The sequence below is a fragment of the Acinonyx jubatus genome, chromosome E2, assembly GCF_027475565.1.
Source record: "Acinonyx jubatus isolate Ajub_Pintada_27869175 chromosome E2, VMU_Ajub_asm_v1.0, whole genome shotgun sequence".
In the NCBI taxonomy this organism is placed as follows: Eukaryota; Metazoa; Chordata; class Mammalia; order Carnivora; family Felidae; genus Acinonyx; species Acinonyx jubatus.
Genome location: NC_069396.1, coordinates 13827736 through 13854365, shown reverse-complemented (window position 1 = coordinate 13854365; position 26630 = coordinate 13827736). Strand labels below are relative to the sequence as shown.

Genomic DNA, 26630 nt, shown 5'->3' with positions numbered 1-26630 from the left:
AAATGGGATCTATTCCCTGATTTCTCTTTCTGTTGCTTCATTGTTGGTGTATAGGAATGCAACAGATTTCTGTGTGTTGATTTTATATCCTGCGACTTTGCTGAATTCATGAATCAGTTCTAGCAGTTCTTTGGTGGAATCTTTAGGGTTTTCCATGTAGAGTATCATGTCATCTGCAAAGAGTGAAAGTTTGACCTCCTCCTGGCCGATTTGGATGCCTTTTATTTCTTTGTGCTGTCTGATTGCAGAGGCTAAGACTTCCAATACTATGTTGAGTAACAGTGGCGAGAGTGGACATCCCTGTCTTGTTCCTGACCTTAGGGGAAAAGCTCAGTTTTTCCCCATTGAGGATGATATTAGCGTTGGGTCATTCATATATGGCTTTTATGATCTTGAGGTATGATCCTTCTATCCCTACTTTCTTGAGGGTTTTTATCAAGAAAGGATGCTGTATTTTGTCAAATGCTTTCTCTTTCTCTGCATCTATTGAGAAGACCATATGGTTCTTGTTCCTTTCTTTTATTGATGTGATAAATCATGTTAATTGTTTTGTGGATATTGAACCAGCCCTGCATCCCAGGTATAAATCCCACTTGGTCGTGGTGAATAATTTTTTTAATGTATTGTTGGATCTGGTTGGCTAATATCTTGTTGAGGATTTTTGCATCCATGTTCACCAGGGAAATTAGTCTGTAGTTCTCCTTTTTAGTGGGGTCTCTGTCTGGTTTTGGAATCAAGGTAATGCTGGTTTCATAGAATGAGTTTGGAAGTTTTCTTTCCATTTCTATTTTTTGGAACAGCTTCAAGAGAATAGGTGTTAACTCTTCCTTAAATGTTTGTTAGAATTCCCCTGGAAAGCTGTCTGGCCCTGGACTCATGTTTTTGGGGAGCTTTTTGATTATTAATTCGATTTCCTTACTGGCTATGGGGCTGTTCAAACTTTCTATTTCTTCCTGTTTCAGTTTTGGTAGTGTATATTTTTCTAGGGATTTGTCCATTTCTTCCAGATTGCCCATTTTATTGGCATATAATCGCTCATAATATTCTCTTATCATTTTTTTTATTTCTGCTGTGTTGGTTGTGATCTCTCCTCTTTCATTTTTGATTTTATTTATTTGGGTCCTTTCAATTTTCTTTTTGATCAAACTGGCTAGTGGTTTATCAATTTTGTTAATTCTTTCAAAGAGCCAGCTTCTGGTTTCATTGATCTGTTCTACTGGGTTTTTTTTGTTTGTTTGTTTTTTTTTTTTTTTGGTTTCGATTGCATTGATTTTTGCTCTAATCTTTATTGTTTACTGTATTCTGCTGGTTTTGGGTTTTATTTGATGTTCTTTTTCCAGCTCTTTAAGGTGTAAGGTTAGGTTGTGTATCTGAGGTCTTTCTTCCTTCTTTAGGAAGGCCTGGGTTGCTATATACTTTCTTCTTATGACCGCCTATGCTGCGTCCCAGGGGTTTTGGGTTGTGGTGTTATCATTTTCATTGGCTTCCGTATACTTTTTAATTTATTCTTTAACTTCTTGGTTGGCCCATTCATTCTTTAGTAGGGTGTTCTTCAGTCTCCAAGTATTTGTTACCTTTCCAATTTTTTTCTTGTGGTTGATTTTGAGTTTCACAGTGTTGTGGTCTAAAAATATGCATGGTATGATCTCCATCTTTTGTACTTGCTGAGGGCTGATTTGTGTCCTAGTATGTGGTCTATTCTGGAGAACATTCCATGTGCACTGGAGAAGAATGTATATTCTGCTGCTTTAGGATGAAATGTTTTGAATATACTGTTAAGTCCCTCTGGTCCAGTGTGTCATTCAAAGCCATTGTTTCCTTGTTGATTTTTTGATTACATGATCTGTCCATTGCTGTGAGTGGGGTGTTGAAGTCTCCTACTATTATGGTATTACTATCAATGAGTTTCTTTGTGATTAATTGACTTATATATTTGGGTGCTTCCACATTTGGCTCATAAATGTTTACAATTGTTAGGTCTTCTCGGTGGATAGACCCCTTGATTATGATATAATGCCCTTCTGCATCTCTTGATACAGTCTTTATTTTAAAGTCTAGATTGTTTGATATAAGTATGGCTACTCTGGCTTTCTTTTGTTGGCCATTAGCATGATAGATGGTTCTCTATCCCCTTACTTTTTTTTTTTTTAATATGAAATTTATTGTCAATTGGTTTCCATACAACACCCAGTGCTCATCCCAACAGGTGCCCTCCTCAATACCCATCACTCACCCTCATCTCCCTCCCACCCTGCATCAACCCTCAGTTTGTTCTCAGGTTTTAAGAGTCTCTTATGTTTTGGCTCCCTCTCTCTCTAACCTTCTTTTTTCCCCCTTCCCCTCCCCCGTGGTCTTCTGTTAAGTTTCTCAGGATCCACATAAGAGTGAAACCATATGGTATCTGTCTTTCTCTGTATGACTTATTTCACTTAGCATAACACTGTCCAGTTCCATCCACGTTGCTACAAAGGGCCATATTTCATTCTTCCTCATTGCCACGTAGTATTCCATTGTGTATATAAAGCACAGTTTCTTTATCCATTCATCAGTTAATGGACATTTAGGCTCTTTCCATAATTTGGCTATTGTTGAAAGTGCTGCTATAAACATTGGGATACAAGTGCCCCTATGCATCAGCACTCCTGTATCCCTTGGGTAAATTCCTGGCAGTGCTATTGCTGGGTCATAGGGTAGATCTATTTGTAGTTTTTTGAGGAACCTCCACACTGTTTTCCAGAGTGGCTGCACCAGTTTGCATTCCCACCAACAGTGCAAGAGGGTTCCTGTTTCTCTGCATCCTCACCAGTGTCGATAGTCTCCTGATTTGTTCATTTTAGCCACTCTGACTGGTGTGAGGTGGTATCTGAGTGTGGTTTTGATTTGTATTTCCCTGATGAGGAGCGACGTTGAGCATCTTTTCATGTGCCTGTTGGCCATCTGGATGTCTTCTTTAGAGATGTCTTCCTTAGATGAATAGAAGATGTCTTCTATTCATGTTTTCTGCCCATTTCTTCACTAGATTATTTGTTTTTCGGGTGTGGAGTTTGGTGAGCCCTTTATAGAGTTTGGATACTAGCCCTTTGTCTGCTATCTCATTTGCAAATATCTTTTCCCATTCCATGGGTTGCCTTTCAGTTTTGTTCATTGTTTCCTTGGCAGTGCAGCAGCTTTTTACCTTCATGAGGTCCCAAGAGTTCATTTTTGCTTTTAATTCCCTTGCCTTTGGGGATGTGTCAAGTAAGAAATCGCTGCGGCTGAGGTCAGAGAGGTTTTTTCCTGCTTTCTCCTCTAAGGTTTTGATGGTTTCCTGTCTCACATTCAGGTCCTTTATCCATTTTGAGTTTGTTTTGTGAATGGTGTAATAAAGGGGTCCAGTTTCATTCTTCTGCATGTTGCTGTCCTGTTCTCCCAACACCATTTGTTAAAGAGACTGTCTTTTTTCCATCGGATATTCTTTCCTAGTTTGTCAAAGATTAGTTGGGCATACTTTTGTGGGTCTAATTCTGGTGTTTCTATTCTCTTCCATTGGTCTATGTGTCTGTTTTTGTGCCAACACCATGCTGTCTTGATGATTACAGCTTTGTAGTAGAGGCTAAAGTCTGGGATTGTGATGCCTCCCGCTCTGGTCTTCTTCAAGATTACTTTGGCTATTTGGGGCCTTTTGTGGTTCCATACAAATTTTAGAACTGCTCGTTCTAGCTTCGAGAAGCATGCTGGTGCAATTTTGATTGGGATTGCATTGAATGTATAGATAGCTTTGGGTAGTATTGACATTTTAACAATATTTATTCTTCCAATCCACGAGCATGGAATGTTTTTCCATTTCTTTATATCTTCTTCAGTTTCCTTCCTAAGCTTTCTATAGTTTTCAGCATACAGATCTTTTACGTTTTTGGTTAGGTTAATTCCTAGGTATTTTATGCTTCTTGGTGCAATTGTGAATGGGATCAGTTTCTTTATTTGTCTTTCTGTGGCTTCATTATTAGTGTATAAGAATGCAACTGATTTTTGTACATTGCTTTTGTATCCTGCGACTTTGCTGAATTCATGTATCAGTACTAGCAGACTTTTGGTGGAGTCTGTCGGGTTTTCCACGTATAATATCATGTCATCTGCAAAAAGTGAAAGCTTGACTTCATCTTTGCCAATTTTGATGCCTTTGATTTCCTTTTGTTGTCTGATTGCTTATGCTAGCACTTCCAACACTATGTTAAACACACATCCCTGTTGTGTTCCTGACCTCAGGGGGAAAGCTGTCAGTTTTTACCCATTGAGGATGATATTAGTTGTGGGCTTTTCATAAATGGCTTTTATGGTGTTTAAGTACATTCCTTCTATCCTGACTTTCTTGAGGGTTTTTATTAAGAGAGGATGCTGAATTCTGTCAAATGCTTTTTCTGCATCTATTGACAGGATCATATGGTTCTTATCTTTTCTTTTATTAATGTGATGTATCACATTGATTGATTTGCGAATGTTGAACCAGCCCTGCAGCCCAGGAATGAATCCCACTTGATCATGGTGAATAATTCTTTTTATATGCTGTTGAATTCAATTTGCTAGTATCTTATTGAGAATTTTTGCATCCATATTCATCAGGGATATTGGCCTGTAGTTCTCTTTTTTTACTGGGTCTCTGTCTGGTTTAGGAGTCAACGTAATGCTGGTTCTTGGAATGAGTCTGGAAGTTTTCCTTCCTTTCCTATTTTTTGGAACAGCTTGAGAAGGATAGGTATTATCTCTGCTTTAAATGGCTGGTAGAATTCCCCAGGGAAGCCATCTGGTCCTGGACTCTTATTTGTTGGGAGATTTTTGATAACTGATTCCATTTCTTCACCAGTTATGGGTCTGTTCAAGTTTTCTATTTCTTCCTGTTTGAGTTTGGAAGTGTGTGGGTGCTTAGGAATTTGTTCATTTCTTCCAGGTTGTCTAGTTTGTTGGCATATAATGTTTCATAGTATTCCCTGATAATTGCTTGTATCTCTGAGGGATTGGTTATAATAATTCCATTTTCATTCATGATTTTATCCATTTGGGTCATCTCCCTTTTCTTTTTGAGAAACCTGGCTAGAGGTTTATCAATTTTGTTTATTTTTTCAAAAAAACAACTCTTGGTTTCATTGATCTGCTCTACAGTTTTTTTTAGATTCTATATTGTGTATTTCTGCTCTGATCTTTATTATTTCTCTTCTTCTGCTGGGTTTGGGGTGTCTTTGCTGTTCTGCTTCTACTTCCTTTAGGTGCGCCGTTAGATTTTGTGTTTGGGATTTTTCTTGTTTCTTGAGATAGGCCTGGATTGCAATGTATTTTCCTCTCAGGACTGCCTTCACTGCATCCCAAAGTGTTTGGATTGTTGTATTTTCATTTTCATTTGTTTCCATAGATTTTTAAATTTCTTCTCTAATTGCCTGGTTGACCCATCCATTCTTTAGTAGGGTGTTTTTTTAACCTCCATGCTTTTGGAGGTTTTCCAGACTTTTTCCTGTAGTTGATTTCAAGCTTCATAGCATTGTGGTCTGAAAGTATGCATGGTATGATCTCAATTCTTGTATACTTATGAAGGGCTGTTTTGTGTCCCAGTATGTGATCTATCTTGGAGAATGTTCCATGTGCACTCGAGAAGAAAGTATATTCTGTTGCTTTGGGATGCAGAGTTCTAAATATATCTGTCAAGTCCATCTGATCCAATATATCATTCAGGGCCCTTGTTTCTTAATTGACCGTGTGTCTAGATGATCTATCCATTGTTGTAAGTGGGGTATTAAAGTCCCCTGCAATGACCATATTCTTATCAATAAGGTTGCTTATGTTTATGATTGTTTTATATATTTGGGGGCTCCCATATTCGGTGCGTAGACATTTATAATTGTTAGCTCTTCCTGATGGATAGACCCTGTAATGATTATATAATGCCCTTCTTCATCTCTTATTACAACCTTTAATTTAAAGTCTAGTTTGTCTGATATAAGTATGGCTACTCCAGCTTTCTTTTGACTTCCAGTAGCGTGATAGATAGTTCTCCATCCCGTCACTTTGAATCTGAAGGTGTCCTCAGGTCTAAAATGAGTCTCATATAGACAGCAAAGAGATGGGTCTTGTTTTTTTTTCCATTCTGATACCCTGTGTCTTTTGGTTAGAGCATTTAGTCCATTTACATTCAGTGTTATTATATAAAGATATGGGTTTAGAGTCATTGTGATGTCTGTAGGTTTCATGCTTGTATTGATGTCTCTGGTACTTTGTGCAACATTTCACTCACAGAATCCCCCTTAGGATCTCTTGTAGGGCTGGTTTAGTGGTGATGAATTCCTTCAGTTTCTGTTTGTTAGGGAAGACCTTTATGTCTCCTTCTATTCTGAATGACAGACTTGCTGGATAAAGGATTCTCGACTGCATATTTTTTCTGTTCATCACATGGAACATTTCCTGCCATTCCTTTCTGGCCTGCCAAGTTTCAGAAGATAGGTCTGCCACTAGTCTTATCGGTCTCCTTTTATATGTTACAGCGTGTTTATCCCTAGCTGCTTTCAGAATTTTCTCTTCATCCTTGTATTTTGCCAGTTTCACAAGGATATGTCGTGCAGAAGATCGATTCAAGTTACGTCTGAAGGGAGTTCTTGTGCCTCTTGGCTTTCGATGCCTTTTTCCTTCCCCAGGTCAGGGAACTTCTCAGTTATGATTTGTTCAAGTACACCTTCAGCCCCTTTCTCTCTCTTCTTCTTCTTCTGGAATTCCTATGATACGGATATTTGTTCCATTTGATTACATCACTTAGGTCTCTAATTCTCCCCTCATACTCCTGGATTTTTTTTCTCTCTCTTTTTCTCACCTTCCTATTTTTCCATAATTTTATCTTCTAATTCACCTATCTCTCTTCTGCCCCTTCAATCCAAGCTGTGGTTGCCTCCATTTTATTTTGCACCTCATTTATAGCTTTTTTTTAAGCTCCTCTGACTGTTTCTTAGTCCCTTGATCTCTGTAGCAAGAGATTCTCCGCTGTCCTCTATACTTTTTTCAAGCCCAGTGATTAATTTTATGACTATTATTCTAAATGCTTGTTGCATTATATTGCTTAAATCATTTTTGATCAATTCGTAAGGTGTTGCTACTTCCTAGAGTTTCTTTTGAGGAGAGTTCTTCTGTTTTGTCATTTTGAATAGTCCCTGGGGTGGCGTGGAACTGGAGGGCTCTTCCCCTGTGCTGTCTGGAGTAACTTGTGTTGGTGGCAGGGCCACAGTCGGACCAGATGTCTGTCCCCAGCCCACTGCTAGGGCCACAGTCAGACTGGTGTGTACCCTATCTTCCCCTCTCCCAGGGGCAGGACTCACTGTGGAGTGGTGTGGCCCCTGTCTGGGCTACTTGCACACTGCCAGGCTTGTGGTGCTGCTTCGATGGGATCTGGCGTATTAGCCAGGGTGGATCTGCAAGGTGCACAGGGGCAGGAGGGGCAGGCTTAGCTGGCTTTGCCATCAGTGGTCCCCTGCGGGAGGGACCCTGCAGCACAGGGAGGGAGGGAGGCAGGCAGATCCGTCATAGGGATGGATCCAGAGAAGCACAGCATTGGGTGTTTGCGCGGTGGAAGCAAGTTCGGTGCTGGAAACTGGTTCCCTTTGGGATTTTGGCTGGGGGATGGGAGAGGGAGATGGCGCTGGCCAGCGCCTTTGATCCCCACTGAGCTGAGTTCTGTCTTCTGGAGCTCAACGCCTCTCCCTCCCGGTGTCCTCACGCTCTCCTGCTCTCCGAGCAGAGCTGTTGATTTATAACATTCCAGATGTTACGTTCCGCTGGCTGTCAGAACTCATGCAGTCTGGCCCCTCCGCTTTTGCAAGCCAGACTCAGGTATTCCGCCTTGACGGGCGGGCTCCCCCCCCACCTCTCCAGCTCCCTCCCACCAGTCCGTGTAGCATGCACTGCCTCTTCCCCCTTCCTAGCCTCTTCCATGAGCCTCTTGTCTGCGCTTGGCTCTGGAGAGTCCATTCTGCTAGTCTTCTGGCGTTTTTCTGGGTTATTTAGGCAGATATGGGTGGAATCTAAGTGATCAGCACGATGAGGTGAGCCCAGCATCCTCCTATGCCGCCATCTTCCTGGATTATCTCTATCCCCTTACTTTCAATCTGAAGGTGTCTTTAGGTCTAAAGTGGGTCTCTTGTAAACAGCATATGGATGGATCTTGTTTTCTTATCCATTCTATTACCCTATGTCTTTTGATTGGAGCATTGCGTCCATTGACTTTTACAGTGAGTACTGAAAGATATGAATTTATTGCCATTATGGTGCTTGTAGAGTTGGAGTTTCTGGTGGTGTTCTCTGGTCCTTTCTAAGCTTTGTTGCTTTTGGTATTCATTTATTTATTTATTTATTTATTCATTCATTCATTCATTCATTCATTCATTCATCTTTTCTCCCCTGAGAGAGTTTCCCTTAAAATTTTTTGCAGGGCTGGTTTAGTGTTCACAAACTCCTTTAATTTTTGTTTGTCTGGGAAACTTTTTATCTCTCCTTCTATTTTGAGTGACAGTCTTGCTGGATAAAGAATTATTGGCTGCATGCTTTTCTGATTCAGCACATTGAATATATCCTGCCACTCCTTTCTGTCCTGCCAAGTTTCTGTGGATAGGTCTGCTGCAAACCTGATCTGTCTTCTCTTGTGGGTTAAAGACTTTTTTTCCCTTGCTGCTTTCGTGATTCTCTCCTTGGCTGAGTATTTTGTGAATTTGACTTTGATATGCCTTGTTGATGGTTGGTTTTTGTTGAATCTAATGGGAGTCCTCTGTGCTTCCTGGATTTTGATGTCTGTGTCTTTCCCCAGGTTAGGAAAGTTTTACACTATGATTTGCTCACATAACCCTTCTACCCCCATTTCTCTCTCTTCCACTTCTGAGTCCCATATGATTCTGATGTTGTTCCTTTTTAACGAGTCACTGATCTCTAATTCTTGAGTCGTGCTCTTTTGCCTTAATCTTCCTCTTTTTTTCTGCTTCATTATTCTCCATAAGTTTGTCCTCTGTATCACTGATTCTCCGTTCTGCCTCCTCCATCCCTGCTGCCATGACATCCATCCGTGATTGCAGCTCAGTTATAGCATCTTTTATTTCATCCTGACTAGTTTTTACTTCTTTTATCTCCACAGAAAGGGATTCTAATCTATTTTTGACTCCAGCTAGTATTCTTACTATCGTGATTCTAAATTCTGGTTCAGACATCTTGCTTGTATCTGTTTTGGTTAAATCCCTGGCTGTCATTTCTTCAGGCTCTTTCTTGTGGGTGAATTCCTTCATTTCATCATTTTGAAGGGAGAAAAGGAATTAATGATGTAGAAAAAATTAAAATTAAAAAATATTTAAATTAAAAAATAAAAACACACACAAAATCGAATCAATGATGCTAGATCCTAGGTGTGTTTTGGTCTGGGTGTTGAAAGTGGCTTGATAGATTAGAGAAGAAAGGGGGGAAAAAAAGAAAAAAAAAAAAAGGAAATCATTTGAACATTTGAAAAAATTAATACACTGAAGTATACTAAAATGAAACGATGGAAGTAAAATAGAATTTGAAAAAATTTACACAAAAGTAAAAAATGCAGTAAAAAATTTAAAGAAAAATATTTTTAATAAAAATTGATAATATAAATGAATTTTTCTCTTTCTGTATTCACGAAAAAGAAAAGAAGTGAAAAAGAGGAAAAAAAAGAAAGAAAATCGAGTAGATGGACCTGCTAACAGATTGAAATACGACTGAAATTACTTCATTTTTTACCCTAGAAGTCAGACTATGAAGCTTTGTAGTCCATAAACTTATCAGGTGGTGAGAATTGTGTTCTTGAAGAGCGAGGTTAGCTCAGTTGGGCGGGGCTTAGTGTAATGGCTCCATTCTCCAGTAGATGGTGCTGCTAGCATACTGGGGTGGATTGTTGTGGCGCTCCTAGGTGCGGATGTGCCTGCACAGGAGCTGTGAAAATGGCATCACCCAGCTACCCAGTCTCTGGTATTGGAACTCTCTTTTCCCCCATCAGCAATCATGCACCCGTCCTGTCCTTCGTCTTTAGCTTTCATCCACTCCCTGCTTTTACACTCTCCATGACCAAGCCCCAGGTAGTACCTCTCTCCTGAGTTTTGTCTCAGATGCGGCTGTTTTCCCTGGCCCCTTACTTCTGAGGGACTGCAGCTTTGACCCATTCTGCCCCTCTGCAGGAGGGTCTCACCGAGCAATGGCTGAATGCTGGCTGCACCCAGGAATGTTTGCAGGACCATGCTGCTGCCGATGCCCAAAGACTGTGGCCAGGTGCCAGCCCATCCCAGAAAAAGTTTGCGAGATAGTGTAGCAGCAGCATTTTCAGGGAGTATGGAAAATCACAACACACATTTGACACCAGGCTTCACCCTTAATGACCTTGTTCCAGCACCAGCGAATGTGGCCCTTCTCTGGGGTCTGCTGGGACCAGGTGGCTTCAACAGTCTCTACCAAATGTCCTTCCAGCAGTGGAGCCGCTTTTCCCCATGTGGCTTGAGAACCTCCTGGACCCCACTCTGCTCCTGGGGATTCGCCCTTCCCACCAGAGCACCACCAGGTATTGAGCTGCAGAGTTGCAGACTCTGCGCTCCCCTTTTTTACAGTCTTAATAGAATTTAAACCTTCTCCTTTCTCCCTTTGTAGTTTAGTCCCTGCGGCTGTTTCCAATTTTCCACTTTCTCTCCAGCTGCTTTTGGGGAGGGGTGTTTTTCCTGTATTCTTCCCTGCCCCATCTCTGTCCTCTCTCTACCAGCAAAAGCAGCTCCCTGCCCTCCGCAGCTTCTCTCTCCCCAAGTTCATCTCTCCGCACTGCGTGCCTGCTGAGTTCTGTGGTTCAGGTTGTGCAGATTATTGTGTTAATCCTCAGATCAATTTTCTAGGTGTGCAGGATGGTTTAGTGTTGGTCTGGCTGGACGCGAGACATGCAAAAAACTTCCATGCTGTTCCGCCATCTTGGCTCCCTCCCCATAACACATGATGTTTTAAGCCACTAAGTTTTGGGGCACCTGGGTGTCTCACTCGGTTAAGTGTTCAACTTTGACTCAGGTCATGATCCATGGATTGTGACTTCAAGCCCTGCATTGGGTTTTCTGCTGTCAGCACCGAGCCCACTTCATATACTCTGTCCCCTTCTCTCTCTCTGCCCCTCCCTGCTCACATGTGCTCTCTCTCTCTCTCAAAAATAAATAAACATTAAAAAAAAAAGGCACTAAGTTTTGCTCCACCATTCCAGAAGACCTTCCCCCACCCCCTGCCAAACTACTAAATTTGGGGGTAGTTCTTTATATAACAATAGATAACGAATACAGGCACCTTATGGGGTCAGACGACCCGTGTCTCATCCTAACTCCACCGTGTACCAGCTGTGTGGTTTTGTGCAAGTTATTCTACCTATTCAAGTCATGTTCTCTTCTGTAAAATAGAGATAGTAGTAATAATGTGGTTGTTACGGGGACTAAATGAGTAAACCCAGTGCTTCCATGTAGTCGAGTTATACTAATATTAATAATCAATATTAGTGATATCAATAAAGCTTAGCTATGTTACTGAGCTTTCACAGCTCTGCTAACCTTAGACGCTGGGATTTTTGGTGCCTCAGTTTCTTCATCAAAGAAGCCTAAAGAATTCTATGCCCCTTGCAGAAATGATATAGAGAGGAACATAAAATACCCAGAAATCTCTGAAGCAAATGGCAATTTAACTACTAAATATAAAGAACTGTTTCCACTTCCCTTATTTTGGTTTGTATTGTAAAGAATGATTTCCTGTCACAGAGAAGTCAAGTACTGTACAGAATTCATGGTCTCAGATTCAAAATATCAAAAAATATTGGAGTTGATGGAATAGAATTTGTTTTCACAGTTTCCTTTACACAAAGGCATCCAACGACTGTCTGCAGCCGATTATTTTGTGTGTGGAAATGCCAGGGCACTACTCAGGTGGCAGTTTATCCCAGAGATGAAACCCAAAGATGAAGAGCACGTGGGTGATCAGTGCTGCTTCAAAGGTTTCTGCCTTCTGAGGCTAAAGCCCGTGGTGTCAAAGGTTTGATGGGATTTGCTCATTAATTCCAAGCTCGGATGTTCAGCTATCTTGTTTTCATTTCTCCTCAGGGATGCTGTTTTTCTCCCACTAGTTGCCGTGGGGCTTGGGTGGTGTGGGAGGTGTTGGATTTGCAGATTTCCCACCTGCCTCACCTCCCTTTTTTTTTTTTAAAGTTTGTTTGTCTGTTTGTTTATATTGAGAGAGAGGGTATGTGTGTGTGAGCAGGAAAGGAGGAGAGAGAGAGAGGGAGAGAGAGAATCCCAAGCAGGCTCTGCATTGTCAGCTCAGAGCCTGATGTGGGGATTGAGCTCACAAACCATGAGATCATAACCTGAGCCCAAACCAAGAGTCGAATGCATAACCGCCTGAGCCACCCAGGCATTGCTCGCCTCCCTCTTCATACCACTGCATCCCAAGGCCACTGCCCAGCCCCGGATTTCCTACCTGTCTCCTGCCACAGTGTGACTTTCTGGCAGCCACCAGGGGCTCAGGCTGTCTGCCCCTCTTCTCCACTCATTCACTCGGCTGAGCTGCTTGCTTCCTGAGCCTGGCTGCGGAGTTGAGTAGCTTCCTGAGCTTCCCTCACTTTCATTGACATCCTTGGGGCACCTGGGTGGCTCAGTCGGTTAAGCGTCCCACTTCAGCTCAGGTCATGATCTCATGGTTCATGGCACTGTGCTGGCATTAGAGCCTGGAGCCTGCTTTGCATTCTGTGTCTCCCTCTTTCTGCATCTCCCCAGCTCATGCTCTGTCACTCTCTGTCTCTCAAAAATAAAAATAAACATTAAGAAAAATACACTAAAGTTAAGCTGAACAAAAGCCCTTTGTGTTAAGGGTGACACCACTCCTTGCTGAGAGAACAAAGGGCAGCAGAAAGAGTAGATGGGAAGTGTGGTAGCCAGACAGACTTCACACAAAAAAATACCAGGCTCCCTGAGTAGAGCCTGCCACCACCATGAGACTGGGGTGTGCTGGGGTCATCTCCTTGCATCTTGTTTCCCATTCCCACCCTGTCCCTGAGGATGGTCGGGTGAAATGGCCAGACTCCTCGCAGTTATAAAACAACAATACCTTTTGGCTTCCAGAATCACCATCCCCTGTCACTCGGTGAAATAAACTAGTTAAAATAATTACTACCAACAACTAAACAATGAAAGAGGTTATTTTCCTGCTATAAACCGAAAAGTGACAAGAAGAAAAACAGAAGGCTTTGGTGTGACTTTGTGCAGCCCCTAAATCCCCCTTTCCCCGAGGAGTGAAACAAAGGGAGGAAGAAGTGATGTAGGGGACTCAGAAAACTTAGAGAATTCTCCCCAGAAGCCCCTGATTTAGATAGAAGCTGATAAAGGTGGGGCAGGGAGCTTAGAGAAAAGTCGAGGAAATCTCTTCCAAGAGTAGAGGTTCCCGCCTATGATCTCAGTATCACCTTGGAGCCAGGAAAAACCCCCGGGTGTCATCATCTGCCAGGATCTGATGCTAAATCAGGGGATTGAGTTGAAACCTAAGGGTACCACCCCTGTGAGAAGAAGGGGTACCTCAATCTGGATGTTAACAATCTTAGAAGAAAAGGTAGGTCTAGTTCTATACCAAAGACCGCAGGAAATTTCCCAAGTTCTTACCAAGTTCCTGCCCTCAGGCTATGAGAAAATGGGTGGATCGCAATCCCCAGGCCCAAAAATGTTGCTGGAAGGGAAGAAGGTCCCAGATAAGGTTCAGAAGTTGTCACTGAGAATCCACCTTCTTTTTTTTTTTTTCTTCTGTAAATTAATTTATTTTACATTCTTTTTATCCCTGAAAATGATTACGTTCAGGTTTATGACATGCTTAACATGGGTGTAAGCCAGTCTCTGGAGACCTTAACAGTAATGAGACTTCTATATATTGAGTCACTGCTATAAGTGTGACTACTAAAGCTAGGCTTATAATACTATGTATTGATTGCATTTATTTTATTGAGCTTCATTTATATAGTTTTCACCATTCATTCATATTAAAATGAATGTCTGTTTCAACTTTCCTTTTCATTCTTTCTGCCTCAGAAATGTCTGCTCACTTCACTCTTCCTCATCTTTCTAAATAAGACCTATAACAAAACACATTTTCACCCATTTCACTATATTCACTTACATTTATCTCTAATATATTTCAGTACCACTTCACTAAGTCTCATGTGTTTAAAAAACAGTTTCTTTTTTAAAATGTTTGTTTGTTTGTTTATTTAGAGCACAAGCAGGGGAAGGGTAGAGAGAGAGAGGGTGAGAGAGACCCCTAAGCAGGCTCCATGCTGTCAGGGCAGAGCCTGACACAGGGCTGGATCTCAACACAGGGTTCGATCTCTCTAACCTTGAGATCATGACCTGAGTGGAAATCACAAGTCAGAGAAAAGCTTAACCGTTTGGGCCACCCAGGCAGCCCTGAGAATTCATCTTCTATCAAAGCAAAAGGAAGAACTGGGTAGAGCTGTCCCTAGAGCCTAAGCAAGATGAAAAGAAGCAACATGGTAACTAAGTAAGCATTCTGCAGGTGAATAAAATGAAGGGAAGATTTAAATGAGTATAGCAGGTGTAAAACAGATGAGAGACTGCAAGAAAAAAAATCCAGACAAGACAACACCAAGGGATGTAGGAAAGGTTCCCTGCAATTGCTTTGAGCTACAGAGGAAATTAATAAGAACATGGATTCAATAAGACAAGAGGAAAAAAACAAAACAAAAACCTCATTTCAGTGATGAAATTTAACAAACCAAAAAATGAATGGGAGGTCAAGAAAAGAAAGACTAATGCAACACTCATTTCCAGTTGATAATGGAATAAATTCTACAAACTTATCAGGAAAAGAAAGTATAAATGTCCGTTGAGGATAAAGGCTGTGTGAGACAATTTAAAACTTGCTCAAACTTGGCACTTATAAGCCCTCTTAAAAATAAATTCTTAAAACCATGGTAAAAAATGACTTAAGTGGAGAAACAATGGTAAAAGGACTCTAGATGAATCAACTTAGGTATGATGACACCAAGGAATAAGTTGCCTTCTATTGACATGGGAAACTGTGGGTAGAGGGGGTCTTTGGGACTAAAACTCAATTTCAGTTCAGTTTGAGATACCTGTGAGGCATCCCAATGGAGACGTTGAGTAGGCAGTATTATATAAGAGACTAGATGTTGAAAGAGAGGTTTGGGATAAAGATATACATTTGGGAATCACAGATGAAGAGATGACATTTAAGGCTTGAGATTGGGTGAGATCATTCAAGGAATGAATGTAGAGAATGGGGTCAAGGAATGAGCCTTGGCTTACCCCAATATTAAGAATCATGGAGAAAGGAGAAACAAGCAAATAAGGAGAAGACAGCTCAGTGATGTAGGAAGTAAACTAGAAGAGAGTGAGATCTGGAAAGCCAATGAAAGGGTAGGTATCCATGAGAAGTAGGTGAGTAGCTGTGTCAAATGCTGCTTGTTGAAAGATTAAAGTAAAATGAGACTTGAGAATTGTCATTTGCCTTTATCATAGGGTGACTTGGCAAGAGCTGTTTCAGTGAAGTTGTATAGTTCAGAGCCTGATTGGAGGGGGGCTTTAAAAACAATTTTCAAGAACTTTTGCTGTGAATGGGACAAAGAAAAGGGGTGGTAGTTGGCTAGGATGATGGGTCAAGATAATGTTTTCTAAACATGGAACTGGATGTAGTGAATAAAGGGGAAGAGGGGATGATTTCTAATTATATTAGGGCAATTGACTGGCTGGCTCTAGCCTCAGTAGTGAGCTCTGGGTTGGTGAAGTAAATTGAGATTCATCAACTTATTTAAGATTACCTGTAAATTATTTAATAATTAGGCAGAGGTATTGGATTCTACAAAGAAGCCTAAGGAAGAATGACCATAGGAGGAAAAGGAGGAGAATGACCATAGGAGGAGATCATGTTGGCACCAAAGTCATGAGAAGAGAATGTTTCAAGAAGGAAAATCACCAGGTTAAATAATGCCAGGAATTCAGTAAAGATAAGGGCAAAAAATTCTAGGTTAGATGTAGCAACAAAAGGAGGTTATTTGGGGTCTTTCAATGAGAGACTCAGGGGTGAAATGAAGGAGAAACACATTTTTCATGAGTTGAAAACTTACTGGGAGATGATGAAGTGGAAACCTTGAGGACACAACTCTTTTAACAAATCTGGAACAACTCTTTTAAGAAAGGAGGTAGGAGAGAGATAGGGCAATTATTGGAAGAAGATACAGGTTTCAGAAACTTAGTTTCAAGATGGTGGGGACATGCATGCCTGAATGTTGAAGGAGAGTTTCTCAGGGGGGAGGGGGAGAAGCTCCTCTGTGTCTTTGGGATGAAATTGAGGAGAGGGAGACACAGAAAGGAGAGTGATAAATACAGGAGAAAGGGAGAGAGGGAGAGGGAGAAGAGGAAAGAGAAGTTGGGGGTGGGGGAGAGTGAGAGACAGAGACAGAGAGAATTGATGGAATCAGTTTCCCTGAGAAGGCAGAAAAACCTGGGACACAGAGAACAGAAGGAACTGGTCTTAGACACCTATTCTATTATGACAGGAAGGATAAGAGAGTAGGATAGATACAGATGAATCAGTGGTGAGTGGCAGAATTCTGAAGGAGTTCTCTTTCATGACTTTTATTTCCTTTGTGAAGGAGGAGGTTAGGTCATCTCCTGATAATGCATGAAAGGACAGTAGGGTAGGAAATATGAGAGTGGAAGAAGTTTAAAATAGCCTCTGGGAAATAAAAAGAGACTTGTTATTTGGAAACACAGAAAAGGGAGTGTGAAGAAGAATGGAAGAAAGTTATTTATTCCCCTTTCTCCTTTGTCTACTGAACCCAAGAAATGGACCTCTTTTCTTTTTAACATGTTGAGTGTTCAAAAATGGATGTTCAAGGAGAATGTGGGTAAGTTGGGCTTGAAATCCTCTGGGTCTCTTAAAGGTCATTTTCAACCAAGTCCTCTTGTCCCGTCTGGTCTCATCTTTGCAGCCAGTTTTTTCTCGAGCCTATCTTAATTCCTTGGCTTGGAAATATGAGGGGATATTGATCTAAGTCCAACAAGCACTGTGGAAATGTTGGGATCAGGACCCTGGAATTTGGGTTGAGGCCAAGAAGATGTTCAGTGAAGCAAGTAGACATGTAGGAGCGTCTGTTTTTCATCTTCTACAGCAAGGCCACAAGCTTTGGTCCATGGGCCATATCCAGCCTTTTTCTGTAATACAGTTTTATTGCAACATGGCCATGTCTCCATTTGCTTTTTAGCTACAACGTCAGAGTGGAGTGGTTGTGACAGAGACCTTCTGGACCACAAACTGAAAATATATACTATCTGGTCCCTCTACAGAAAATATTTGTCAATCTGTGTCCTGGAGGAAAGATGGGAAGGTTTCTGAGGAAGTATAACCTGGAGAAAAATTTCAACTCTGAGTCTGTTTCCTTTTCTGCAAAATAAGGACACCATTCATTAAATCGTTCTTTCATTTAACAAACATTTATTGATTGCTTACTATGTGCCAGAAGCTGGGAGTGCAGATCAATAAGATCCAGTCTTGTCCTTTCAAAACCCAGAGCAGAGATAGATGGGTAAACAAATAGTTGGGATAGCTAGAGATAAATGCTGTGTGTGTGCCACAGGGAGGTGTCTCACCTAGCCTGGATGGGGCTGGGAAGGCTTCACAGAAAAATAAAAGAGGAGGGACTCATCAGCGTGTAGGATTGCTGTGGTATGAAACCAGTCAGGGATTATTGCAGCATGAGTAAAGATCAATGAGAGTCAAGGAGGGGACTTCTAGGATCAACAAGTTAGAATGGGGAAGTGATGGGAGATCGAGACAGCAGTGAGAGGTGGAAGGAGAATCAGGAAAGTGTCAGGAATATTATTGGGACACATAGGAAACCTTCCATCTCCCTGCTCTTGACACAGCTCCCTACCTGACCATTGCCCTTCCTGTGGAGCTCAGATGTGGTTTCCCAACTGTCCAAACAGAGCACTGTGGCCAGCCACTATCGCTCAGTTGGAGTTTGTCCCTGAGATGAAACCCACTGCGGATCTTATGGTACACACGAGCAATCTGTTAACCACAAAACGTACCCGAGATGTAATCTGGTGTTAATGACATTAAAATGTAATAATAGGATAATATGTGTATTTCAACCCAGATATCAGATTTTGGAATATATTTTGGTAATGTAAACCTAACACAAAACGTAATCCATTTGTAATAGATTCATTATACTCTTCTCGAATTGAATCTGAGAAGCATAATCATTCCTGAAAATCATGCATACGTGTGATTTAGCTGAACAGATGGGTTTCTAAAGTGCATGGGAGTTTGAGTGGATTTAGAAATGAGGCCAATGGTTTTCTTTTTTATGTTTAAAATTTTTAGGAAATATTTCAAACATTCAGAAAAGAGAAGAGAATAGTATAACACCCATGTAGCCACTACCTAGATTTTAAAGATGCCAAGATCTTGCCATAGCTTCAGAGTTTAGTAAAAAGAATAAAAACTTTACAGATACCCTTCATACCCATTTTGTGCTTCTTTCCCATCTCCTCTTGCTTCCCAGAAGTTGCCAGTCTCTGGAAGTTAGTGTGTTTTTATCATCTGTGTTTTTATATTTTGACTGTTTGTATCAATAAACATGAAACAGAATTGTTTCATGTGTTTTCAAACATTACATAAATGGTAGGCAACGCAAAACTGTTCTGCAGCCTCCCTTTATCTTTCTGCATTATGTTTTTGAAACACATCCATGTTGGTTCATGTGTTCATTCATTTTACAGCCAGTCTTCTTTCTGTTCTTTGAAACCGGCCCAAATTGTTGAAAACAGAACGCACATACATCTGACAGCTTCTCAATGACACCTATGAAATAACTTGGTCTCAAGTGTCTTCTCTTTTTTCCCTTTCTTCTCCTTGGTCTCCCCACCCCCCTCCTTTTCCTCTCCTCCTCTGTTAAGGGTTTGGAATATAAGAAGAAACAGCAAAAGGAGAACCTTGCAAGGAGAGTCTGAATTTAGCACCCCATCTTCCAGAAAAGAACAGACATTGTTCAGGAGCAACTAACATCTATCAGATGTCGGCTGAGTGTGAGAGCCTGTGCTAAGTGTTTTACATTAGTTTGGTAATCCTCACTGTGACCCTTGCAGGTGTTGCTTGCCCAAGGCTGTGTAGCCAGTGGGTGGATATTCTACCCCAGGTACTCCAAAGTCAGAGCTGTTGTGCCTAACGGTTCAAGATGAGAAACCATATTGATCCTAAGGAGGGACAGTGCTAGGTGAGCTGTTAACAGTAAAGAGTCCCCCAGGGCTAGTGCTTTAACAACTTTTGGTATTGATTCCACTTCTGAATTAAGTATCATAATCGTTGTTAATGAACAATAATAAAGCAGGTACTTAAGAATCCACAGGGTTGAATGTTACTTTAGTTTTCTTCTCTTTTAAATATTTATTTTTGAGAGAGAGAGAGAGAGAGAGGAAGACAGAGCACAAGGGGGGGAGGGGCAGAGAGAGAGGGAGACACAGAATCCGAAGCAGGCTCCAGGCTCTGAGCTGTCAGCACAGAGCCCGACACAGGGCTCAAACTCGTGAACTACGAGATCATGACCTGAGCTGAAGTTTGATGCCTTACAGACTGAGCCGCCTAGGCACCCCTGAACGTTCCTTTAGTTTTCTTACCTGAACTTCAGCCACCCGTTGATTTCCAACTCCCTCCTGGATATTTCTGCTTGACTAGTCCACTATCATCCCTAACTCTATTTAAACCAAACTTACTCATTTTTTTCCCTCTTAACCATTTCCTATAGCAGCAGATTCTGGCACCTTAGTCTGGCTTCCATGGTCCTCTATATTCTGGCTCTTCACTACTTGCTATGGACTGAATTGTGTCCCCACAAAATTCATATGTTAAAACTCTAGCCCCCAGTGTGATGGTATTTGGAGATGCAGCCTTTGCCATTGGGAGGTAATTAGGTTTAGATGAGCTCATGAGGGTGGGGTCCTCGTGATAGGGTTAGTGTCCTCCTTATAAGAAGAGACCAGAGTGCTTGCTCTCTCTTCCTGCCATGTGGGCACACAGTGAGAAAGTGGCTATCTACAATCCAGGAAGAGAGTCCTCAACAGGAACCAAATCATCCAGCACTTTAATCTTGGACTTCCCAGCTTCTAGAGCTGGGGGAAATAAGTTTCTGTTCTTTTTTTTTTTTTTTTTTTTTTAAGTTTTTGTTCTTTAAGTCACCCTGTCTAATAGTATTTTCTTATAGCAGCCTGACCTGAGATACTACCTATATAGCATTTCAGTCTTAACTTTCCATCCCTTTTGTCCATTTTCCCTTCTTCTTGTCTGTCTTCTCACGCCCATTATTTTTCCTAAGTTTGACTGGCATTCCCTGTACCCAAATAACAGCAACCTTTTAACACAAAAATTAGAGTCTCTTTCCCCCATCTTTTCCCTGCTATGTCTCCCATCTTCAGACTTCCACAACCCTTAATCTGTACCGTACAATAGAGCACTTAGTCATATAGTGTTATTTATTTTTAAACATCTTGTGTCTGCAATGAAATGATTAAGACTTCGAGGGTAGGCCACGTCTTGTGTTCTAGTCCATATGCCAGTGTTTACCAGCCTTTTTTTTTTAAACTGTGCCCATCTCACAGTAATATATATTGTTTCTTAAACCCTTAAGAATTTCTTAAAAAGTCATTTTGGTCATTTTTACATGAAGAAAATAAAGAAATGATTTTAAGTAAGTAAGTATTTTAGGTCGGCATATTATTAATGATTGTATTATGAATATTAAAGTTCATCTAAAATATAAAACACATTTTTACTTTTCCCCCTTTTGTAATTCAATCGAGTTACTACTCAACTGAGTAGACTCAATCTGTTAACTTTAACTATGTAAGGAAACGAATGAATTGCTAAAAAATAAGTTTTGAGAAAGACATTTCATTCTGCATCGTAGTCCTGAATGTTTATTAAAATGCAGAATGAGGTTTAACTACATATTACAACACCAAAAATAGACAAAAACTGCTTTCATAAGCTGATGTTTACAATTTTGCATTTATGCCTAAAAATTAATTGATTTGTTTTAATAATCTTGTTTAGTTCCTAAACAGTAAGAAAGAAGAGATTTCAGGCTATTTTCAAGCACTTTCCCACAAATACCACAATGTAGATGCTCTACTTGATAGTTGAGTAGACAAATTGCTTTTAACTTTTACTATGTTTTCTCTTTTTAACATTGTATTTCAACAGCTTAAGGTGCTGTGTGAGAATTTTGATCAGAATGCAATCTAAAGACCTAGTGAAGATGATCATGAGGGAAATTGGAACAATTATGATCAGGTTTATAACCTTTGCTGACTTGTAGAATTTAAGTGTCAGTGTTCCCTTCCTTGGTTTGCAGCCTTTATTTTACTTACTTACTTACTTACTTACTTATTTATTTATTTATTTATTTATTTATTTATTTATTTATTTATTTATGAGAGACAGAGACAGAATGCGAGTGGGTTAGGGGCAGAGAGAGAGGGAGACACAGAATCTGAAGCAGGCTCCAGGCTCTGAGCTGTCAGCACAGAGCCTGACATGGGGCTCGAACTCACTAGCTGTGAGATCATGACCTGAGCCAAAGGCGGACCCTCAACCGACTGAGCCACCCAGGTGCCCCTTTATTTTACTTTTTTAAGTGTTTATTTATTTTGAGAGAGAGAAAGAGAGCATGAGCAGGGGAGGGGCAGGGAGAGAGGGAGACAGAGAATCCCAAGCAGCCTCCACGCTGTCACTATGGACCCAGATCCAGGGATCGAATCCACAAACTGTGACCTGAGCCAAAATCAAGAGTCGAACGTTTAACCAACTTAGCCACTCAGGTGCCCTGGTGTGCTGCCAGTAAACAATGGTCCATTCCAGGTGGCAAGAAGAGATTGAACTGGAACACTCTGTGGCAAAGAATAGGAACACTTTAAGATCGTGTAATGGTCAAAACCAAGCCTGAATGGTGTTCACCAAATCAGATACATGGATCAAATGACTGAACCATAAGAACATTGGCCTGGTTGCTGCCAGATCCAGTGCTGTTCACTTAAAGCTCATTCAGAGCTTCTGTTTCCTATGTTGATGGGAAATACTTTTGCATGTCATTCAGAGCTTCTGTTTCCTGTACTACTGGGAAATACTAGATACTCTTGCATGTATTTTTTTAGTAAGAAGAGGTGCCATTCCTACCTTTTATGATGTGAATCTCTGTTTATTTCTCCTACTGTTTTACTATGAAAAAAATTTCACCAGAGGAAAGCTGAAGGAATTAGTGCACAGCCATGCGTCCACCATCTAGATTCTACAGTTGTGAACATACTATACTCACTTCACCACCAATCCATCCCTCTGTTTATGATCCATCTTGTGTGTGGTGCACTTCAAAGTAAGATGTCAGTACACTTCTTTCTAAACACTTCAGCATGCATGTGGGTAACTACAGTTCAATATTTGTTTATGGCTTTTTTTTTAAGGTAACATTTATGTGTAGTGAAATCCTCAAATCTTAATTATACCATTTGATAAATTTTGACAGGTGCATGTACCTCTTAACCTAAACCTTCTTATCAAGCTATAGAACATTTCCATCATCTCAGACAACTCCCTCTGGGATTTTGGAACCATGATTTATACACTGTCACCTCACAGAATCTGTCTGAAGATGTAATTAGAGACTCAGCAAGTTGATTGGTGATAAATGACCACAGAAGCAGTTTAGTTTCTGTTTGCTTTGGCAGAGAAGTATAATCAGAGCAGAGAAAGGGGAGCTGGTTGTTTTAAATCTTGTATGCTACTTCTGTTCTCATTGTCATGCCAGTTGAGTATAAAGAATGCTCAGGAATCGGAAAGAATAACTAATTGTAGCTAGCTTCCACTCAGATAAATACATATATATGTACGTATGTATTTCAAAGTTGCAGGGCTTGGTTAATTTCCTTGAGTTTTTTAAAGTTTCAGATGCCAATTTCATCCATTTATAACATTTCATCTTTTCCAAAAATTTTTGCAAACCCTCCTGCTTTTAGGATAAAATAAATGAAACTCATCATTTATATATATATATATTTTAATGCTTATTTTTGAGAGAGAGAGAATGAGCTGGGGAGACAGAGAGAGAGAGGGAGAGAGAGAAGCAGGGACACAGGGCTCAATCCCATGAACTGTGAGATAATGACCTGAGCCAAAATCAAGAGTGACTTAAAAGTGCTTAACTGACTGAGCAATCCAGGTGCCCTAAAACTGATCATTTTTAATAAAATCACTGGCCTCATATAAACATTTCTGGCCATGGATGCGGACAATAAAGTTGTTTTTAAATTACTGGATGCAATTTCTAGGAATTCTCTGCAGAACAGATTGGCCTTGGAGTTAGGCACATCTAGGTCCAAACCCTGACTCTGCTACTTGCTGACTCTATGATCTTTAGCAAATTGCTTAATCACTTTGGTCCTTGATTTCTCTGTTTATAAAAGGGGGACAATACACATATCTACTTCATGGAGTTGTTGTTGAGAGGATTAAAGGATTAAAAAAGGGGAAGTTTTCAGTGCTTAGTGCTGAACTCAACAAATGTTAATTTATGTACTCAACAAATGTTAATTTAATTAATTAATTTTTAAAATATAATTTATTGACAAATTGGTTTCCATACAACACCCAGTGCTCATCCCAACAAGTGCCCTCCTCAATGCTCATCTAATGTGATTATTTTAGTAAAGTTCAGTATGTTTTGTTGTTTGGAATATTCCTGATAATATGTATAAACCTCAGGGAACATAGTAATTGTATTTAAGAGACCGTATATCCTTCATCTAGTATCTAGTCCCATAAAAGAACAATATCCACAGATCTTCATTTTTAATTAATGTTTGTTAAGAATCAGATGTAAAAAAGCAACCACCTCCCACCAATAGGTAAAATGACAAAGACTCACAATAGCAAAAGTTGGTGACGATGTGAAGTAACCAGAATTCTTTGTTGTTGTTTAGTTTTTATTTCATAATCATAAACTGAACTCTGCAATCGAACTTGATGTAGAGGAGGATAAGAAAAATATGTGAACCAAAGAACTGCCCCAAGGAACACAAAGATTATGGGATATTTTGAGGAGATGAGGGTGAAGGGGTGCTCTCCCAAGCTACAGAAGGAATGAACTGGCGGTTAAGATATGACACAAGTCAAATTTATTAGATTTGTCCACATCAGCAATGTTGATTCTCTTTTTTTAAATTATTTTTTAACATTTATTTATTATTGAGAGACAGAGAGACACAGAATGTGAACAGGGGAGGGGTAGAGAGAGGGGCAGACATAGAATCTGAAGCAGGCTCCAGGCTCTGAGATGTCAGCACAGAGCCTGATGCAGGGCTCGAACTCATAAACTGCAAGATCATGACCTGAGCCGAAGTCGGTCGCTTAACCAACTGAGCCACCCAGGTGCCCCGGCAGTGTTGATTTTCTTGCTGGTTTTGCCATTCCTGGATCCAAGGTGTTCCACATAGCTTCCACAATAGTCATGCCCTGTTTCTCCTTGCCAAAGACCACACGCTTGCTATCCAATCACTCAGATTTGGCAGTGTAGATGAAACACTGGGAACCATTTGTGTTGGGTCCAACATTTGCCAAGGACAAGATGCCAGGATCGATATGCTTCAGGATGAAATTCTCATCAAATTTCTCCCCATAGATGGACTTGCTGCCAGTGCCATTATGGTATTAAGGCACCACCATGGCACATAAATCCCAGAATAATACTGTCCAAGCAGAAAACTTTATAACCAGATCCTTTCTCCCCAGTGCCCAGAGCATGAAAGTTTTCTGCTGTCTTTGGAGCTTTGTCTGCCAACAGCTCAGTGGGGATGCACCCCAAGGGCTCACCATCCATGGCAATGTCCAAGAACAATGTGGGTTGACCACAGCTGGACCGTGTCTGTAAGGCCCAGAATTGTTAAGTATTGTAGGTAGGGATGCAAAATCGTTCAAGCACTCTGGGAAAATTTTTTGGAGGTTTCTTCAAAGTTACACATAGATCCGGGGCGCCTGGGTGGTGCAGTCGGTTAAGCGTCCGATTTCAGCCAGGTCACGATCTCGCGGTCCTGTGAGTTCGAGCCCCGCGTCGGGCTCTGGGCTGATGGCTCAGAGCCTGGAGCCTGTTTCCGATTCTGTGTCTCCCTCTCTCTCTGCCCCTCCCCCGTTCATGCTCTCTCTCTCTCTCTGTCCGAAAAATAAATAAACGTTGAAAAAAAAATTTTTAAAGTTACACATAGATCTGCTTCCGTGATTCTCAAAATGACATTAATGCTGAGCTGAGAAACCCTGATCTACTCTATGACCCAGCCATTCATTCCATGCCTAGGTATTCACCTAAAAGTAAAGAAAACATACACTTACAAAAATGTCTTGTACTAGAATATTCATAGCAGGTTTATTCACAATAGCCTCAATCTGGAAACAGAACTCAAATGTCCATCAATAAGAGAATAGATAACTAAATTGTGGTTTATCCATACAATGGCATACTACTTAGCAATAAAAAGGAATGAACTACAGATACATAAAACAACATGGGTGAATATTGACAGGGGTCAGAACATGCTGCCCCAAAATATGTTGATTGGCATATTAAGTATTTTAAGCTGAAGGAATTTGAGAAATGGCAGGTGTAGGAAGGACTCTCTGACCTTGCCTTGAAGCAGCTCAAAGATCCTCATGGGAGATATGCCCTCCCTATACCTGGAGGAAAGGAGTACTCTTATTTCTGAAGTTGGAAGGACTCCAAGAGGAATCTGGATAAACATGCCTTGCCTAAATTTCCCCCAGTGTACTACTCTTAGCTCATACTCATTTGTCACATTTCCCCACAACTTTCCACTCCTCATCAAACTTAGTATGAAAACACTCAGTTTTAATGGTTTCTTCAGATCTTCATTTCCTTGTGGAGGCTCCTGGTCACATAAAATATTAGTAAATTCACATGCTTTTCTCTTGTTAATATATCATTTGTTACAGAGCCCCAGCAGAGAACCTAGAAGGGTAGAAGGAAAACATATATATATATATATATAACATATACAGAGTGATATATTTTGGATACAAGTCCTTTGTCATATGTATATATTGTAAATATCTTCTCCCACTCTGTATGTTGTCTTTTCACTCCCAATGATATCTTACGGTGAATAGATATTCTTAATTTTAGTATGGTTCAGTTTATATAATTTTCCTTTATGATTAGTGCTTTTTCTGACTTGTTGTATACTTTTGTCTACTTCATGGTCACAAAGCTGTTTTCTTATGTTTTCTGCTAAAATAATTGTTTGACTTTTTAATTTTTTTAAGTTTATTTTTTATTTATTTTGAGAGAGAGAGAGCGTGCACGCGTGCATGGGGGAGGGGCTCGAGCCACTTGAATCGGGGAGGGAGGATCCCAAGCAGGTTCTGTGCTGTCAGTGCAGAACCCAACATGGGGCTTGATTACGTGAACCATGAGAGCATGACCTGAGCCAAAATAAAGAGTGGGCACTTAACTGACTGAGCCACCC

At 40.7% G+C, this 26630-nt stretch overlaps 1 long non-coding RNA gene and 1 pseudogene across 2 annotated transcripts in view; one reads left to right on the top strand and one right to left on the bottom strand.

The window, feature by feature from the left end:
* Positions 1 to 20629, top strand: part of LOC113604423 (uncharacterized) — a 65849-nt gene extending 45220 nt beyond the window's left edge. For both annotated transcript variants that reach the window (XR_008293470.1, XR_008293471.1), the window contains exon 3: positions 19008 to 20629. This is a non-coding gene — a long non-coding RNA (uncharacterized LOC113604423). The remainder of the gene's footprint in view (positions 1 to 19007) is intronic.
* Positions 20630 to 21919: 1290 nt separating this feature from the next.
* On the bottom strand, positions 21920 to 25030 carry LOC106989895 (peptidyl-prolyl cis-trans isomerase A-like; annotated as a pseudogene).
* Positions 25031 to 26630: the final 1600 nt, after the last annotated feature.